Source organism: Sebastes umbrosus, chromosome 5, assembly GCF_015220745.1.
Source record: "Sebastes umbrosus isolate fSebUmb1 chromosome 5, fSebUmb1.pri, whole genome shotgun sequence".
Lineage (NCBI taxonomy): Eukaryota > Metazoa > Chordata > Actinopteri > Perciformes > Sebastidae > Sebastes > Sebastes umbrosus.
Window position 1 is genome coordinate 11849527 of NC_051273.1, and position 20423 is coordinate 11869949.

Genomic DNA, 20423 nt, shown 5'->3' on the forward strand with positions numbered 1-20423 from the left:
ATAATATTCGTCCATTAACAAAGCTTGAATCATGTTCCACAGGTGTTATTACCTCATGATCTGTTAGCAGCTGAACTAAAGTTAGAGACACTCAAAAGTGCCTGCAAATCAACCATGAAAGCAATAACACTCAGTTTTTTTTTGTCATAGACACTTCAAACCAACTGGACCTACTCAGCGGCGATGTAATTTCGCACCATCATTAATATCCTCTGCATAATCTCGTGTTTCATTTAGCCTCTCCACACACACATGGAGCGTAGCAGAGGAGAGACAGGCGAAATGAAGATAACGTTGTCGGTACCAGTTACAACAACGCATTCTCATCCCAACTCATCACATACGGACGCTCTGTCAGACCACTCAGCATCACCTTTTCCATTGCACTAAACACGTGCTTAAAGACCCCTCGGCATCACTTTTCGGTCGTAGCAAACACGTCCGTAATGTTGTGTATTAAACAAAAACACAAGGGGAGACTCGTGGGGACCCATAGACCCCATTTCATTCACATATCTTGAGGTCAGAGGTCAAAAGATCCTTCTGAAATTGGTTGGTACCAATGGATTCCTTAGGTTTTCACTGATACCAGTGTCTTAACTATAGCTTTAACACTGAGCCCGCCACAGTAAGAACAATTGCATTTAATGCGTTAAAGAAATTAGTGGCGTTAAAACAAATTTGGGTTAACATGTTATTATCACGTTAACTTTGACAGCACTAATTAAAATATAACCTATGGTTGTATTTTTCACTTTAAGATGGTTAAATTGTGTCAGAAATAGGTAAAGTATGCTGCAGTTTAATTTTTGGCCCATTCAAACAAGACACTTTGTGTATTAGATGTTATTGTTACTGGTGCATTCTGGTCAGATTCTATTATTTTGTTTTTATAAAAACAAGATTTGATCTTCAAAAAAATAATTTTTCAAAAAAGAAGTCTTGAATGAATGTTTGATTGTGCCAAAATAAAGCTTAGGTCCATTCACAGAATTCCCTTTAATTCATCCGCTAAGCTATGGCGTCACACAAAACAATTGCGCTTTCAAATCTGTGCTCGTCAGAGATCTGTAGGTGGCTCCGTCTGACCTCGCCAAGCCTCCTCTGGCCTTGGTATAAAGGACTGGCTATTGGCAGAAAATATGCTAACAAACATTATTCACTGGGGAATTTCCATGCAGCTTTTCCTGCTATTAAACTGTTCCAAAATCTTCAAGCCTTGTAGGAGGGAAAAAAAAAAAGATACACAAACAGAGGACTAAAAATGCATTCCTTTAACAAAAGCTTTTTTTTTAAATGCATGTTGAACTAGATTTTAATCCTTCATGGGGAGTTCACAAAACAAGCTCCCCGTCAGAACACTTAGCGAGATTAAAAAGCCTCCCCTAACAGCCTTGTTGTGAGTCAGCTCTGCCTGTATTAATGTTTATTCTATGTGATTAGGCACAGTGAGGGGGCACGCTAGGGGTCAGTGCTGGAGGCAGGTAGTACAAGCAGATTTCTGCTCCCACCCGCTACCGGCCAACAGCTGGCTTTACAGCGCGCCGCTGGCCCTGCTGATTAGATGAGGTGCCTCAGTTTATCCCATCTACTTCCTCAACCCTGACCAAGAAGCTCAGAGAGCATGTCCTGCCAAAACACATACTGCAGTGGATAAAGACACCTCATCCCCCCCTCCAGGTGACGTCTCGCACTTTCCAGTTCATCTCAGGATGAAACAAGAAAGAGAGAAAAACAAGAATAAAAGAGCAAGACGGGGACCGAGACAGAGAATAAACAAACAAGGAGGTACAATGTATGGGGTCGCTGCTGCCATTCTCCGTGCGTCGCCCCGAGGCTTGATGTTTCAGAAATGTTGCATTCAAACCAAACAGGGATAACTAATTGTACATTTCAAATGCAAAGCCTGCCTACAGGGTAGTTTGGCAGGATTGCGTGTAAAAGGATTTATACGTGTCTGCTCCACAGAGAAAAAGCCAGCGCATGTGCATGCCAAACTGCATGCTTCATCTGAGTTAGACAGAGAGGCAAAGCGAAACAATCAAAGGAGAAGCGTTATATTCTCCTCTCAGAAGGCACTGCCGGGTTTGACTAGGGCTAAGCGGTTGCTGCTCTAAGCATCAACCTCACGTTTCTTCTTAGCCACGTCACAGCCAAGAACGACAAATCTGAGCATCAGTGCTGTGACATCAAACCTCCAAATGCTGCTCCTCAGATGCACTCACTATACCGAAATAGAACAAGGGGAAGAATGCACATTGTAATATGTCTATTGCATATCTGTCATGCGTGTTTGCGCACATAACACTATTATTTTATTTTTAAAAAGCGCAAAGTTGGAGCATAATCACCCTTTGGGGGCGGTAGTAGATCAGTCCGTAGGGACTTGTCTTTTGGAACCGGAGGGTCGCTGGTGCAAGTCCCAGCACGTACCAAATCCCAGCACGTACCAAGTCTCAGCACGTACCAAGTCTCAGCACGTACCAAGTCCCAGCACGTACCAAGTCCCAGCACGTACCAAATGAGGGCGGACCGGCGGCTGGAAAGGTGCCAGTACGCCTCCTGGGCACTGCCGAGGTGCCTTTGAGCAATGCACCGAACCCCCAACTGCTTGGGGCGCATGTTTATGGGCAACCCCCTCGCTCTGACATCTCACCATTAATGCATGTGTACAGGTCCTGTTTGTGCATGTGTGTATTTATTTCAGGTCTGTGTGTGTAATGTGTAAAAATAACAGAGTGAAAAAATGTAATTTCCCCTCGGGGATCAATAAAGTATGTCTTCTTTTTCTTCTTCTTGTCAGCCAGTAGGAAATACATGATTGGGTAACCAAGTAATCAGAGCACGGATCCAAACCAAGCAACATACTGAACAATAACATTGCTATTTTGTTCGTTTTTGGGTTGCAAATAAAGCTTATAGCCTTTTTGAATAACATACATTTTATATTGGTCTGAGCAGTTGAAAATACAGACATGGAGAGGATGTATTCGTTGTTAGTAAATGATTTTTAAAGCAATGTTATGGAACTTTTCCTTGTGATAAAACCATTTCAAACTTTAAATGTGACATGCTAAAATGTAGCTTCTAGTAGAAGAACAAGCAGCGTAATGTCATAAAGTCAACAAATGTTAGTTAGCAGTAGCAATTCCTTTCTAAAGCATAGACTATATAAGAGGTGGACGTAGTCACCGTGACATCACTCATTGGTTTTTGAACTGTTGTTTTGAAGCCTCGAGTTTGGCATTTTGTCCGTCGCCATCTTGGTTTTTAACCATCACCATCTTGTTTTTTTGCAACCAGAAGTGACACGAGAGGATGGAGCAAATTATGACCAAACGCTGAATAAGACATTTTTAGGCGACCAAAATGTTACAATTAACTTTTATGAACTGAAAACACACTGTAAAGGGTTAAAGTTGTAAGACGAAGACAGGGACGACACCCAGACCGGACAACGCCGTTGTAGCGAATGATAACCGTGAGGGATGAAGAATATGACGTGACAATGGAACAATGTTGAACCTTTCTTAAACTCTTCCAGAAACTGCTAACATCACACCTAGGGCAGTGATCCAATTTATGACCCAAGGCTTCACAGAGGAGAAACAACCACAAGACTTAGTACCCATCCTGACCATTTGAGCTGTTTATTGAATCATGGGTTAAAGGCCCTGACATCTGGTTCTTCCCAAAGACTCAGAGAAGCGGTGAAGACCAACAAGTAACACACTATGAACTGATGATGAGAATCAGAATGAAACTAATTCTGCCATTAAAATGTACATAAGTTAATATGCTACGTTTGACTAATCATCTGAAAAGAAACAAAGTTTGTTGTAAACGTTGGAGCTCTCAAGCAGAACTGGAGTTGCATTGAATATACAAAAGTAGGTTTCATGGCCTTCTTGATTTATGATGTGCAACGCATTCCTTTGTGGTCACAGACACACTCTCCGCATGTCTGCTTCATTGATCTCATCCACACTTTGTGACTGTTTGATATCTTATCCCTTCATTTACTGTGTAATAAGCAAACTTATATATAAACATGTATACGCCTGTCTGTGTGCTGTTTGTATACCTACACCGTTGTAGCAACCTGTCAATCACAAGGTAGCCACGCCCTAAAGCATACCCTACTTCATGGTCTATTTGACTCTTCATCATATGTATTGAAGAAGACTTGAAACTAGTGACTGAGACCATAAACTCATGTTTACAATATTTACTGAGGTAATAAATCAAGTGAGAAGTAGGGTCATTTTCTCATAGACTTCTATACAATCAGACTTATTTTTGCAACCAGAGGAGTCGCCCCCTGCTGGTCATTAGAAATAATGCAAGTTTAAGACACTTCCGCATTGGCTTCACTTTTCAGACCCTGGAGTTGCCTACTGATCTAAAGTTTGCTAACGTTAGATAGAGCACAAAACAAAACCCATGATTTGTAAGAAGATTGTGTCACTTCTTCTTTCAAAAGATACTAAGTCTCACTTTAAACCTGCATTAATTGTTTTGTTGTTTTGCTATAAGGAGAGCGCTGAGAGTTAACCAGAACTGTAAAGTTGTGGGCTATTAAAAGAAAACAATGACTTATAAGATTCTGAAACGCTTTGGAGAAACTGCAGAATCAGGTGATAATCCTCTGTGGGTTCTTCACTACAAACGACACTCTTCACATCACACATTGTTGTTTGATCCATAATTCATGTAAAAATATTGATTAGAGCAGTTTTAAAGACTGGGGAATGTCAGTTTGTTGTGTATTAATGGTATTAAATTCAACTCAGTCCCAGCTATAGGCTACTGTGACCATTTTGAGCAATTTATCTCCAATCCCCAAAATGTGAACAGTTGTATGATTACTTCCATGCAATAAGCAGAAGAAAGACTTCGCTCAGATATTATGAACAGAACCGATGCTATGTTCTGTACAGTACAAAACAGAGTAGAAATGCTGACTGCATTCAAATCTCAGAAAGAGAAAGGGACAGAGAATGAAAGAAAAAGAACAAAGAGAGAGGGATTAGAGTATGTTCTCTTTGAGGACGAAAGAAATTCGGTCTATGAGCACCCGCGGATTTCAAACAGAGAACCTGCATTTCAAAGCCAAAGGAAATTGATTAATGTATTCTCTTTGAAGGCTGGTAACCTGGCCAATTTGTGCCCAGATTTACTCTCTGATACAAGCCAAGTATCATAAAAGCATCATCATGCAGGCTGAGTGAGCATGGACTTGCTCAGCACATGCGATGACATCAAATATGACTGGAGGGCAAGCATGAAGCGTATGTGCATGTGCCTTATATGAGCTAAAAATATCCTCATAAAAAGCACAGCGTGTTGTAATGAAAATGAGAATCATATGCAAAAAGCAGATGGTGTATGTTTCCGGTATGAATTAGATCTGGTGATCCCCTTCGGGCGAATACCAGTGATGTCAGATACACATATGGAGGCAGTACTTAAGGAATAAGTAATACATATTATGAGACACTTTAACAATATGGTGTATTTGTCTGTTTGGTTTGGTTTATTCTGGCTATAGGGACAACACTGTCGTAGGATCTCAGGTGTGTACCAAAGAAATGCAAGACCACCTGAAAAGTTCTAAAATGCCACATGGCCATGGGTCATGATCATAGACTGTATGAATGTTCACTGGCTGGCGTGTATTAACATGGTCGCACGGAAATGACCACATATTTAATATGCGATCAAGTTAATATGCGACCATGTTAATATGATTGTCTATGATGAATCACGATTTATGCAAATGTATGTATATATTTGAAGATTGTTTGAGTCAAAAGCCTGGGGCAATTTTTTAATTCCCAGTCTGTGCGTTAGTGGGCACACAGCCTTATTAGCTTTTATGAAGATAAAACATGTTAAGAATTTAACCCTCCTATAATCCTTGGGGTCAGTTTGGCCCCACTCAATGTTTAATGTCTCTAAATAAGTGCTTGACATATTTGTTTTACTTCATATTTAATGACTTTTCCTAGTCTAATTGGGACAACTGGGGAAACATACAATTAATATGATGAAATGTTTTCAATGTCCTTTATGTATTTTTGTACGCATCAGTGTTATTTGGGTCAATTTGGCTCTTTTAGCTGTATAAAACATATACAAAATGTGAATATTTTACACACAGTTTAGGTTTTTCTGGCTGATATTGAGGACACTATCACATGCAATTTTATAATTATTTTTGGCCCTAACCTGCCTTAACAGTACTTGTAGTAGAGCAAGAACCTCTGATTTGTCCCACGCTGTGGAGAAGGGGAAATATAGTGCCTGTGAGGACATTGTTAGTTCACATAATATAGGGGAGTGGCAAACATAGAAAATCGTACACAGCAGCCTTCTAAACCATTTCTCTGGGTGCTCTGTGTGCTCTCTCTTTATGATCAATCTGAACTGAAATTCACCTCTTAAGCAAAGTTCTTTGACAGTGAAAGTGACACAGAGGAGAATGTGTCCAGCAAACTTCCCCAGTGAAGAAAGCTTGGAAGATTTTGGTGATGCTGAGCTGCATCAGCTCTTTGACTGCCCTGTTGACTGTACTGTGCCAGCACTGCAATTTTAGAGTGAAAAAAAAAGACTCCTCATCTTCAGAATGATTTCTTATGTAATATTGGTGGAATGAGCATTTTTTTTTGAAAATTGAACAACACTCTATTATACAATCAGCTTGCACAGTTCTTTTCTATAAAGCCGTACATGCTTTGTGAATATTCAAGGCCGGACTCTCAATAATGAAGGAAAATTGATTGAAATGGTGTCAGCCTACATTGAGCCAACAGTATAATAACTGGGCTAATGAATGATACTATCAGAGACATTTACTAGAACTGTCACTGAAAGAAAAATGTCATTTTCTTTGCACTACACGCTAAATAGCAGCTATTGGAAGCTTTGAACACCCAATAAGTCTCATACAAGTCTTTTTTCTTTCTGCCAATTGAAGCATCGACCGAACGGCATCTATCCTTTGCAGACGCTCCGCAGCTCATTTTTTTATTATTATTATTGTTTATTTCTGTTAGTCTCCTCATGTGAGTCATGCTCCTCCCTCTTTCTCTATGATAACTCATAATGAATGTAGTCAGTGATTTGGCACTAGTCATGAGACGAGATCATGAGGTGATCACAAATATGCGACTTTCCATTTTGTGCCCTATTACCTTCCCTTCAAAAAGACCCTCCATCCTATTTGTCGGCGGGCCGGGGTTATTTCATAGTGGCTGGGTGTACGATGAGGCGGCGGGGCTGCTCATGTGTGAATACACCCCTGACAGTAGTCACAATTCAGGCACTTTTGAAAACCGCCCATAAACAAAGGTGGAAGGCAAAAGATGCTTACAGAGGCAGTAAGTGTGGTCGAAGTAAAGCGCCAGTGTTGGTGGAGGAGGCAGCGGTCCATTCAGGAGAGTCCCAGGCTTTATGTTGATTCATTACTCTATTAGGCCTCATGACAGAGATAAGGACCAGCATGTTTCAAAGTGATAGCTGACCTCTGCGTTTTACCCATCCCAGGCGCCAACACGCCCACAGCGGCCACCGTTTTTCAAACGCACATGCTCACTTACACACAGGAGGGCAAATACGGGTAAACTCACTCTTACACCCACACACGCATGTGCACAAAAAAAAAACCCACCTGAAAAGAACACATTGACAGAGAGACCCACACAGAAAACAGACACAGTATCCAGCATGCTCCTGCACATTAACACACATACACACAACACGGACATGGGAGAGCACACACATCTGTGCTTTTGTGCACAAAGAAAGAAGCAGCCCACATACATAAAAGACACATTTTCCACCGGATCACCTCATGAGTAAGCCTAAGCTACAATGAGCAAAACTGGCTTAAATCTCAAATCTCATTTTTGCCTGCAACTCTGTATTTCCTTAAGTAAATAATTGATGAAAAATTGGTAAAAAAAAAACAAGTTGTTTTAGCAGGAAGTGACAAACAAAATGCATTATGACACAGATCACAGGAAGCTCTCTCTTTGTCCAAAGAAAACTCGCAATCAAAAGGATATTTTTCACCATCTCTATATTTACATCAAAGGAATGTGAGATTTTACACACCAGGCACACAACGCCGGTTGTTGACGAGTGTGTTGTTGTATAACCGGTCCACTCAGTATCTCTGTCCCACTGCCCTTTTCAGATTCAAAAAAAGTTTCTCAACTGAACAAGGCTCTGCTTTCACATCATGGATTACTGTCACAAACAGCAGAAAGGCCTCACACAACTCACTGAATGTAAAAGCTCCTCAGTGACAGCAGAATTCACCACTGGGCGCATTTTAGCATTTAAGATTTTAGCCAGATCCAGCATGTACCTGTTGGATCACGCAACATCCTGGGTATGTTTGGTTTGGATCACTTTGCATGCTCACTGGGTGGTGCATTAAATCAGTGATTACTTAATGCGGGGCGCACATTATGCGAGAATCAAGCCGACTTTGGGCCCGATTACCCCGTCCCGACGATCTTCGGCAAAGCCCCGATTTTTTGATGGCTCTAAAGATAATCTTTCCAGATATTCCTGTGGTGTGAGGTATGCTAAGAGTGTTTTTATATCCCTCCATCGGCTCGGAAGTCTATCCTGGCCGCACCGATTTCAAATCGTAAATATTAGACACGTTCAATATTCAAAATTGGATATCCTGTTGTGTGTGGGTGACCCAGAGGACAGCCGATGACGCAGTCATGTTGGAAAGGACAATAGCCAATTGGCAACTAAGCTGACTGAGGGGGAAGGACAACAACCCCCGTCATGGCGACCATGGCTAATGCAGGAGCTAATCCAAAACGTGAAGCACAAAGTAGTAGTGAGATGGACCTCAGAAATGGAGGAGCAACTTTTTGAGTGTTTATTTAACATTTCTCTATTACTTCATCCATTATTTTTCTTTTTAATTTGTGAATTTTAATTACAAAGACATGTAAACACTGACATCACTAATTCTTCCTGCCCATCGTCCGCAATGTTTGTTTACACTAAAGTCACGTTTGATCCCGAGAGATTTTATTTATTTTTTTATTCAGGACTTCTGTTGTTCATGAATGAATCTGTTAGTGTGTGGTGTGCTGTTTTGGCCAAATCGTTGCTCACCACACACTATATGAACAAAACTGTTAGCTTTATCACAACATGTCGTTATATGTGGGGTCTCTCACATTTTCAACATCTGTTAAGATTTGAAAAATCTTTTAGTGTGGGCCAGCCTTAAGGCAGATGCAACCTTTTTTTTATCTATGCCAAGGAGCAATAATGCTAACCATAAAGATGTGATTCTAAATTTGATTGCATTGTTGTGCGTTTTTGTAGGCAGACTGTTCCACTCTTCCGCACCCTTCGCACCCCCAGACAATTAAATGAACGTCAACAGAAACAACATGTTTCTCACCCACTAAGTGCATAGCTGCATACTGTCGTACTGGAGAGCAGCATTTATGCTTTGTTTGGTCATTCGATTACAGTTTTTTTGTGAACTTCACAATAGTTGTGCAGATTAAGTCACACGGAAACTGACAGAAATTGAAACTCCATGTCAGGTCCTGGGAGTTTTTTTTTTTGTGTTGCCTACAAATTCCCGTGAACAGTCGTTAACCTGCACTTCCACAGCAATTTACAGTGCTGCTTACTGATGTACTGTAAATCACTTTTCATGCAACGAAGGTTTTGAGATAGCTATCTCTGAGATTTCTGCTGCCATCTCAGTACAATGGAGGCATTTCATTTGTGATGGTAAAAGAATTGGAACAAAAAAAAAACAGTTGTATATTAACCAACAATGTCTTTCCAATATCCTGGTTCCTCTGGATAATCCGTAAAGGTTCTCTCAGATTTCATTCAAAGTGTTTCCTACCTTCAAACCCGAATAGTCCATGCAAACTGTTGACAGTGAGGTCTGTGGTTTGCCCAATGGAGAGATTGCTCAGCACATAAAACCATAACTATCTGCAAGGCTAAATGCCACTAGGAATACGTTTTCTTGTGAATTGGGTGGACTGACCCTTTAAAAGGAGATTATTTTCACCAGTACAAGATATGGCATTATATGCAGCTTTAAAAGTTCTTCCACCAGGAACCCTGAAAGAACTGCAGTTTCAAATTTTGTTTACTAACACATATAAATACTGTATGTTTAGGAAATGTAACAGTTAAAGAGACAGACATTTTGGAATCGAAAAGGCCAGAGCACACGTTTGAGCGACATCCAGTATCAGTATTGCTTACATTATCAGAAATATACAGGTGCACAGTGCATCTTGCTGGATGCTTCCATATCCATCGCTGAAAATCTATAGAGGCTATCTCTCCAAACCAGCCCTGCTCTGTCCACTGAACCATTTGGTAATACAAACATTTCAGCAGAATTGCAATATTAGAGGATGACCTCACCAGAAAACCCACCGACTGATCTCTTATCTGTCTTGTGTCTGATGCTGTAGGTCAGGAATTCAGCTGAATCATGGCACAATATTACTTCACTGACTGGTTCTGGACCTGAAAGGACCCCATGGGCTCCGATAGGCCCTTTCAACAGCAGACATTTTCACATGTCATTGCAGGGTAAACACATGTGTAATTAATAGCATTAATTATGGCCCTGTTCCATTTAACTGGCGTTGTGCATGCTGGCTGGAATGCCTGACCATAATTCATTTTATCAATTACATCTGTGTTCACTCTGCTATGAAATGTCAAAATGGCTGCTGTGAAAAGGGCCTTTTCATGTAAAGACAACGTTTTCTTTGTCTCGCCCTCAGAAAATACTTGTGTCTGATTGGCTTGCAGTTCCATTCAGCAATTTAACCATAGCAACAGAAGGTTCTGTGCAGTTATTATTATTAACAGTTTTAAAGGATTAGTGTGTAGGATTTCGGGGGATCTATTGGCAGAAATGGAATATAACATTCATTATTATGTTTTCATTAGTGTATAAACACCTGCAGCTAAGAATTGTTGTGTTTTCGTTATTTTAGAAAGAGCCCTTCATATCTAAATAGGGAGTGGGTCCTCTTCCATGGAGCCTGCCATGTTGCACTGCCATCTGTTTACAGTAGCCCAAAATGGACAAACTGGTCTCACAGGAAGGCGTACAGTATAAATGGCACAACATTACACAGACTTTCCGTGTGCATTGAGGACGCATTTAAGGCTTTTCGCTCGTCATTTTTATGCCACGCAACCAAACTACAGTAACATTCACCATTAGGTTTAGGCAACAAAACCACTCACATAGGTTTAAGCAACAAAACCACTTAGTTAGGTTTAGGAAAAACGTCATGGTTGGGCTTAAAATAAGTACGTATACTAAGTAAAATATGTACAAAATCAATGTAGCATAAGTAGGGAAAACACGTCACAAACGTCACTAAAAAACACGTCACAAGCGTAACTTACAAAACAAAACACACCAGCCTCCTGGTTAAATGTCCTGTGTTTGTTGGACCCATCCACCACCCGCCCGCCATAAGCGGTCTTTCTTGCTTTTTATTCTACGTCACTAGCTCTGACCGTTGCCTATTTACGTGGATGCATTCACATTGCAGTCAGTACAGACAACATGGCGTACAAATGACGCCAAAAGCAATAGAGGCGTTCTTATTGCACATCATCGTGTCATTCATACACCTTTTTGTGCAAACAAGCTAAAAACGGACAAACCAAACACCGGCTCTAGAGAGGGCCTTTTTTAGGGGCATAGCGAATGCACATGAAGGCCACCGTAGGGTCTTCTACACGCTTGGAAAGGGGGAGGTGAGAGGGAAGGGGGGTATTCGATTGGTTGCAACCTCACCGCCAAATGCCACTTAATCCTGATCCTTGAAGCTAACTCTCACTGGTGACCACACAGACCTTGCAATTTAAAGGAATAATTTGACATTTTTGGCAAATACACCAGTATTTGCTTTCTTGATGAGTCTTATCAGAAGATCGATACCACTCCATCCCTGTGCGTTGAGTCTGGAGTTGGAGCCTGGAAGCAATTAGCTTAGCTTTTAAGACTGGAAGTTAAAAAAAAATACAGCTACCAACACTTTAAAGCTCACTATGAACAACAGCAGGGAGTATTGACTTCCCAGACTTTGGGGCGGCTGTGGCTCAGGTGGTTGAGCAGATCGTCCACCAATCAAAAGATCGGTGGTTCGATCCCCTGCTCTTCCAGTACGCATGTCAAAGTGTTCTTGGGCAAGTTACTGAACCCCAAATTGCTCCCTAAGGCTGTGCCATCGGTGTGTTTGTGTGTGTGTGGATGAGCATGAGCAGTTTGGCACCTTGTATTGCATATGGAAACAGCTATAGTATCTCAATGGCTACCCATTTTTCAGCACTCACCGTATGAATTTACACAGACTGATTATTAATAAAGAGGAAGCATAATGCAATTTGTGATAATGCTGCTAAAAGGAAAAGTATCTGGCCTTGTTTTTATGTTGCTGATGGTTGTAATCCCTCGCTGCTCATATTTGTCATTGATTTGTTGGGCACTTAACTGAATTTGTACTTCTTCAATGGATTGCAGTAACAATCATGTCATAACAGAAATAATTGCACTTCTACAGTGATCGAATCACATATATTTGCAGAAATAAATGGTGTTTATTAAGAACATTCTCATCAGATGACAGTTTTATCTGCTCTTTCCCAGGGAGGTTGGAGGTCATTTTATAGCAGCCGGTATGTACTCAGTCTCTTGGCTGAGGACATTTCATCCAGGTGTCTGGAAGCCCACACAGAGCCTTGAAGCTGAGTTGTGTGGTTGATGGCCAGTCTCTCTAACCGCTCCACCTTCCTGCCTTCCTCCTACGCGCTACATCTCTTTAAAGCATATTAATATACAACTAATTGGATAATGTTATAGCACATATTGTAATCTGAAGCATGCATTATGCAATTGATTAGATCGTTATCCGTTTGTAAGAGCCAATTAATCATGTATTTATATGTGGTAAATTGTAAACGTGTGTTAGATATGGTCTGATGTCATGTTTAGCCTTGAATAGTGAATCATAGCTGAACTATTATTCTCTATTGTGTGCTAGAATCAACTGGGTCTCACAAGAAGGCGTATAAATAGCATGACATTACAACAACATTCTGCGTGTCATGAGTGCACATTTTAGCCTTTTTGCGCATCATTTGCATGTCCCAAATCCACTTCATTCCTTCATTGTTTTGCTTGGACCTGCTTTCTGAAACGGATTCTCAAGATTGGATTTTTTTGAGTTTTTTTAGATTATGCTGCTGACAATGAGAACAACGTCTCTGCATTATGTTATACCTGCTTTCCTTCTCCCTACTTTACTTCACTTATGTGCATCGTGAATGGACTGCATCTATGTTGAATTAAAATTATAACAGGAGCCTGACCATATGTTTATGTTATTTGTTCTTTAACCTCTTATCGTCCCTTTTTTAGAGGGGTCAAAACTATATATCACATAGAAGTGGTGTACATCATCTGAAAGCTGAAGATTAATTTGATTACATCTCAGCACAAGTGGCATAGGCAGACAAACATCACACAAACATCTACCTATAAGATTCTGGAGGCCATGCACCACAGTTTAATCCTACAAGCCGTATACATCGTTATCAGAGGTAATGTTATAGGCACCTGACATGTACAGTATATTTATCTTCTTTCCTCACTCTTGTTCAGATTTGTTGACCATTTCTATTTCCGTCGTACAATGAGAGCAAAATAACCAGAGTCAAATTCCCGGTAGCCTTATGTGTGTAGGTCTACTCATACCTGGACAATCAAGCTGATTCTGATCCGACAAGACAAACATAAACAGCATAGCATAGCCTGGCCCGGCGGCCACTTATTCACGCACACTGTTTAATCAAGCGTATGGATAGATCACCTGCATTAACGTTAAAAATGCAATTTAACGGCGGCCACATATTCATACGCACAGCTGGCAGCAACATCAGCATAAAATCCAATGCAATAAAATCCAATTTGTACACCGAACATAAACTATACCCAATAAACAATAATAATGAATTAGACCATTAGTCCATAATTGTAAATGAGCTTGCTTTTGATGATTCCAGCAGGAGACGATGGGGCTTGGTGTTGAACACTGAAATGACTTCATAGTCCCTTTCAAAGGTGAGCAGGGACAAAGAGTTCAGTCTGATGTGATGCCCTGATGCCAGTTTTTATCCAACTGACAGCTGAAAAGAGTCTTTCACCAGTAGGGCTTGTTATGGGTACGGTGACGAGGGCAGTTCACCCCTACCACTGAAGTGCTATCTTTAGCAACAAGGAAAACCTACAACTAGTTACACAGTTACAAAGCCAACTAGGGCACCTAGGCTACTATTTCAACTCTAGATCACAGCTTTAACACAAAGGTTCGGAGACAGAACAAGGCTGCTTTCAAACTGCTGGGCACCTGAGCATTTTTAAACTGCAGAGATGATGATTGGACCAATCAGCAGTCGACACACCCCAGACCGTCCCACACCTCCAGCCAATCAGAGAGAGAGCACCTAGATGGGGGAACAAAGATCCTCACCAGACAAAGACACTCACTCTCACACAAAACACATTTCAATATACGGTTGAGAATGATGGCTGACCTTCTTCCTCCTGCTCCTCAGGCTTCTGTTCCTCAATATACAGGTGTTTTCGTTTAACAAGTGACAGTGTTATCTGGTGACATTCAGCCAAGTATATGCATACTCGTAGTAACTTTTATGTAACTGGCTGACGTAAACACAGAGGAGAATTTATTTTAAATGGATAAAGTAAAATTCTAGGCTTTCTGTTTGTGAAATGCACTACCACTTTATGGTCGTAGTCAGATAACTGAAACAGCGCTTACTGCTATTAACTGGATGATCCAGAAAAAAAAAAAGGAAGCCTTCTGATTGGGTGGGCCTGAGTACCAAGTGGGTGGACCCAGGCCCACCCAGGCCCACCCACAGCTACGCAGCTGCTCAGCACTGTGTGTCAAGTTGTTCTAGTCATGAATCAGAAATAGAAATGAATTAAAATAAATTGTGAACGTGTATAAGGGCTTAGAACATTATGATGGAAGTATATGATGGCCGATCCCACGCTCACTCATGTCTCATGAGTTTTCACCAGCAATGTTTGAGTTGATACCCATTTGTTACACAGATTTGGTGATAAATTTACAGTTTTACAACCTTTTAACTTTTACTACTCGATGATTGATAGAAATGGTCAAAAATCCCACCAAAATAACACATTAAGACACCGAGACCTAGAGGAACACCATAAAAAAAGCTTTGCAGAAAGAGATTTCTGCAAGAATTGAATTTTACGGCTATTGAATAGCAAGTACTTCAGTTATGAATACTCTTCAGAAAGCCATATATTTTTGTTTGTAAAGTTTTATAAGACTGTGATTATCCTAGAAGTCACAACAGGTAATTTTATAATATAAAGAGGAGACTCGTGGGTACCCATAGAACCCATTTTTATTCACATATCTTGAGGTCAGAGGTCAAGGATCCCTTTGAAGTTGGCCATGCCAGTTTTTCCTCGCCAAAATTTAACGTCACTTCGGAACGTTATTTTGCGTTCTCCCTGAAATGTTAGCATGGCGTGGTTGGTAACAATGGATTCCTTAGGTTTAATTTTTCACTCTAGCTTTAAAACTGAGCACGCTACAACCTCTGAAAGACAGAATAGCGACCACCGTCTGATTTTTAAGTGTTTAAAACCAGTTTGCATGAAGTAGCCTCTGCTTTTTACTCTTTATTACATGTAAACTACTTTCCGTGCAAATCTCTTTCTGCTGCTTTTTGTCATGTCAATATGGATCTTGATATACTGTTAATTACGAGATCACTCCACATTACTCTCATGCCCTAAAAGGAACGTAATGTATCCACATGACTTCCTGCTTTCACCTCCAGCTCTTCTTGTTTGCACTGCTCATTTGTACATTGTGGCTGGATCTCAGACTGTCTGACCACACCTACTGTATATCTAGCAGCGATGAGCGTATATAGCTTCTTAAGCCCAGGCTATAACAAGTATCTTGTATCCAGACGTGTGTGGATACGGTTGAGATGGATTTACACATGGAATTAAAATGTATCGCCTGTATACTGAAATCAGATATCTCTTTCTTGAGAAGAAACACAGGCAACCGTGCATGTGTGCTGGCTGGCTCGCCGTCTCTATATATTGACGGTAAACGCCGCTTGCTGCCCGTCTGCAAGAATCAAGACAATCCATTTTGACAGGCATGCTTCTACCCAATCTGCCTGCCAACGGTTTGAAACGCATGAATTTTCTGATTGGATCTGCTCGGGAATATGTATTTCCATATGGATCTGGCATACATTACATTTTCACTTTGTCATTAATGTGGTCGATTGCGTCTCTTGTGACATTGGACACTTTTTTTTTCATGATTCCTCCTGTGCCATGCAGTATGTGTGACTTGTGCAAATCATTTTTTTAATCAAAACATGCACAGGCATAATTAAAACATGTTGATTGCAGGTGCAAAGGTAGTCGCTATCAGCAAAACCCCTCCCCCCCCCCACACGTTAGTCAATTTGTCCTCCTATGATTTGAATGATAAAAGTCACATTTAAACCTGTGTAATTTGATGCTATAATTAGCTCCCAAGATAATATGAAATTAAGTGAATTAATGCTTCCTGCTTTATACTTCCCCGATTTGTGTTCATTGAACAGAGGCCTGCTTGTGTGCCCGGAGATCATTTTCGCTTGAAAACGCTGTTTCAAAATGAAAACGCATTAGTCTGGATGTAGCTTGAGTGAAGGCAAAGATATTCACAGAGACATCCCTGCCTGCACTTGAGGCTCTGCCACAGGATATTGCAACTGCACTCTTTAAGAGAAGCAATAACAGCTCGCATGTCATCTGAGACGGCGTTTCTTAAAAGGCGTAGCGTTGAGATAACCAACCTTTCCTTCCTCCAGCAGTGTCTGAGAGAAAAAAAAAAGTAAAGTACAGAACAACCTGAGGAAAATGTGCTTTAGGAAGAATTAGAACAAAGTTAAAAACACAATTGACTTATAAAAATGGGTAAACTCACAATGTGAATAGGTGGATATAACTGCATTATTTGCCATGTCAGTTAGCATTTCCATTCAGAACTTGCCAATGTGGCGAATTGACCATGACTGAAAGCATAGAAATTAGAAATTATTCAAATGTGAAAGGGTTTCCAGGTTGCTATGCAAATGTTGCACCGTTTGTATGTGAACTCATTGCTTTGTGGCAGCTGCCAATTCTCTGGTGCTTGCTGTTGTTTCCCTTTTCCCTGGTGTTTTTTTTGGTTGAGTTGCTGAGTGATTAGAGGGTTATTCAGTTCACCTGTTGCGCAGGGTGTGGGGACTGGCTCTTAAATGATAGTTGAGAGCAGCTTGGTGCATTCCCCTCTTGGCCAATCAGGGTGTAACGACGCCCTTTCTGTAGGGCTTAAAAGAGGAGGGAAACTGCACACCCAGTGTCATTCTGATCTCTCCTTCACTCAATGCAACATGTGTTATCAGCTTTACCAGAAACTCTGGTCTGTTTTGGGCCCTTTTGGGATTCTGTGATCTTTGTGTTTTGTTTGTTGAGAGTGTTGACTCCTAGTTGGGGAAACAAGTTAAGTGCCAACCAATTAGGTTCCCTTCACTGGGACGATTAGGTGCTATTTGTGCAACAGCTGGCTTGCCTTGCAATAGCCTAACGCCTGCAGGCTGTATTTTTGTATTCTATTCATTTGTTGATTTTCAATGAAACCCTTTATACCCATTTCTTTTAGTGTATTTTATTTGGGAAAACTTTAAAGGAGGGTAAAAGGAAAAACACAAACCAATATTTCAGTTTCCTTAATTGTTTGTTAATATAGAGGCATTTGTTCATTATTGAAGAGGCATTTGTTCATTATTATTATTAAGAAGGCATTTTAATTTATATTATTATGTGGATGGGAACTGTTTTTCAGTCTTCTGACTGAACAACTAAAGTCTGGGGAACTCAGTACCGCCACAGCTTTGCATAGAAAAGATCTGTACTCTTTTTTATCTTTTTTAGTGATGTGTTTGAAACAAAACAAAAAAAACCCACACAATAAAGAAATGTGGTCTCTGTCTTTATTTGCTCTTCCACAGCAGCCCCATCTTGTGAATAGCACCTCAGTTCCTGCCAAAGTACGCACATGCTTTTATTGACTTTCCACTTCAAGGCATGGATGGGTGTTTAACTTTTGTGAGATAAAAGGAGATCACATTACAGGAGCTGCAATCCGCTTTATAAAAAAAAAAAAAAAAAAAAAATGACAGCAGAGCCATCACTGAGACATTTAAGGAAAGTAATAAAGTATGGGGTTTGTGTGCATGTGCATTTACTGTACATGAAGACATCCAACACATTCTCATCCAAATTCGTTCCAAACCGACGCTTTGTTAGACCCCTCGGCATCACTTTTTTCCGTCGCACAAACACGTGCTTCACGAACCCTCTGCGTTACATTACGGTCACAGTAAATGCATGCTTAATGTTGTAACTTAAACAAAAACACTTGCTTAGGTTTCGGCAACAAAACCACTTACTCAGGTTTAGGAAAAAAAACAACATGGTTGGGCTTAAAATTACTTCGTTTTTACAGTGCAAATGTGACTTGACGTTGTGAACACCGGACCCGACGAACATTTGATTGTAAAGTGAAATGAAATGTAACGCATGGGACACGAACAGTGGTCCCACCCCTCCCGCCTGCCCGCCCGCCCTGTGAGTCTCTTTCACTTTCGTCACCACAGCACTTCCCAGTTCATTTACTGTTGCCGCAGATGGGTTTACACTGTAGTTAATGGAAAAGCCTGGTGCGTCTCCTACCGCCGCGAAAGGGTGCCTTGTGTGGCGGTATGGAACGCAGACGGCCGTTACAAAGCGTCGGTATTTGATGCCCTGGGAATGAGAATGGGCTGCAGCATCTATGTGTCTGTGTGCAAGAGACTCTCTGTGAGTTACAGCAGGAGAGGCAGATATGGTGTTCCAAGATACTCCCCGAGCACCAGCAATTAATGATGACAGTTTAAATTTTGATACGCTGGTCTTTGCCGAGGCAGCCGGGCCAGACGCGTCGAGGAAGTCACCTATCTAATAGATGCCACATGATATTAATGTACAGAGGCGCGCTGCCTCTAACCTGGCAGCCTCGGGAAATCAATCACCACCTCGGCATTACTTTCTTTTGACAAATATGCTCTCACCGGCCAGGTAGCAGAGCTAATGGCCTCCAAAGTATATCTGTCAAAGACACAGCTCCTATTAATTATTCAGTCAACCTGTGCTCCAATGCTGTGGTGCTACCTTACAATATTTACAGTGCTGCAAAGGGGGCAGCTCTCCCACTGGCTTGCTTTCCCTGAAGTGGCGAGCTTCTTGTGCATGAGCCACACTTCCATCTGGTCTACTGAGAGACGAGCTGCTTTCATCGCTTATCAAGAAACACGGTGGTCTCTGGAGTTGCATGAGTGTAAACATGACTGAAGGCTGATGAAGGGGGTTCGCATTGTGTTTAAGTCATTAATGAGACAGGTAGGGTTTCATCGGCACGCTGTAGTAGAGGGGGAGAGTCAGTGCTGTCGAGGACCTCAAGTGTGTTTTTTTCCTAGTCAGTCTAGATGTGAAAGCATGCTAAATATAGTTGGTAATCATGTGTGCATAATGATGCGTTACTAATGTAACAAACAGGGCAAAAACATGTGTTTTAAAAGGGTTCAGGCCGGTGAGAAACATTGCAGGCAGGGTTAAACAAAGAGCACAATGGTGGCAAATCCAGCTGTTACCAGACAACCGCTGGCCACCATGCTCTTATGGAGTTAAATCCCCTTTTTTTCCGCCCACAGAGGGGGGAGCAGGGTGGATGGCTTGGGAGGATGGGGAGGAGGAGGGAGTGATGCTGCATTCATGTGAATGTGGGGAAAGTGGGAGGAATGAGTTTCCTATTTGGAAAAACCATCCACTTTAGCTTGCAGGTGGAAGTCATTGCTTGCAAATTGTCTTCTTCTTTTCTTTTTTTTCACCCCCAGAATAGACCCTGATAGCTCCAAATCATCCCTAATCTGCAGTCATATGTCTGGGATGATAAACCCATGTTATTTAAAGCACATTTTCATCACGTTTACAAACAATATTGAAAGTATGCCATTGCCGGACATGGATATGTAGCTACTATAATTTTCTTGTTCTTTTTGTTTTGTGGACCAAAAGATGAGACAATAAAGCTGCATGATTTCCTCTTGTTGCAACATTTCAATCCTATAGAGGATCTTTGTCACGTTGCTTTCTGTACACTTCCTCTTTTGTTTCGAAATGTTACTCAACATCTTTGCGGAAGCGTAGCACCCACCCTCTG